Here is a 961-nt window from a genome sequence, read left to right on the forward strand (position 1 = left end):
TTATCCATAACTTTGCATCTAGCGCCATCATGAGGCCAAACATCAGTTTGAGCAGTAACACTAATGTCTGCCTCAGCCTAAGCTGTACTTTGCACCAATTATAAACTGCAAACACACCAAACGAAGATAATAAACCTGCTAAAGATGTAAATGTTTTGTGAGAGCTTGTTAGTCTTTAGCCCAAACCACCACTGTGTCTCAACATTGTTATAGAGCTGCTGCAGACTCTCAGTCTCGTTAGTCGTTTCTGTTTTTGCTTGATTCAGGAATTTTAGGGGCAAGACTTCCATTTCTTTGCACGACCACAAATAATTTTTCCTTCTACACATCTGAGAAATAACTGACACCAGGGATGTGTTTTCTGTTTTGTGTAATCAGAGTTCACATCATGAGGAGGTTGTTCAACCTCAAACTTCAAACATAGTTAAGTTAAAAAAAGGAAGAAAAAAAAATCTATGTTAAGATTTGTTTCCATGGCTGCTGGATCAACTAACCAGGAGGTTGTAGAGTTAAGAAGAAAATAGCACTTAGCACCATAAAGAAATACATTTGGCATGATCAACTGTGAGTAAATCTGAACTTTCTACAGAAAATGCAACTACATATTTTTTTCAAGTTATTTCATGTATTTCAGATCAGAGAAATTTGTCAGAAATTAATTTAAATGAAAGTTTTAAACACATAAGTAAGTTCATGTACCTCAGCTACTATTTGGATGAACCTCCTCTCCACACATTTTATTGTCTCAGTATATTTTTTTTCTCAAATTTAAACTATTGTTGGTGTAGCATTTAATGATACATACATGCTATGCAAACACATATAAAGAATCAATCAGACTTTTAAAACTCACAGTTTGCAACTGAAAACAATCACAATCAATTGTATGACTTTATTATTGCTTTACACAACAGTTTTTTCAGCTCCATCCACTGTTGATTATACAGTTTGAATACCACAC

The sequence above is a fragment of the Stegastes partitus genome, unplaced genomic scaffold (assembly GCF_000690725.1).
Source record: "Stegastes partitus isolate 25-593 unplaced genomic scaffold, Stegastes_partitus-1.0.2 Scaffold1223, whole genome shotgun sequence".
Classification (NCBI taxonomy): domain Eukaryota; kingdom Metazoa; phylum Chordata; class Actinopteri; family Pomacentridae; genus Stegastes; species Stegastes partitus.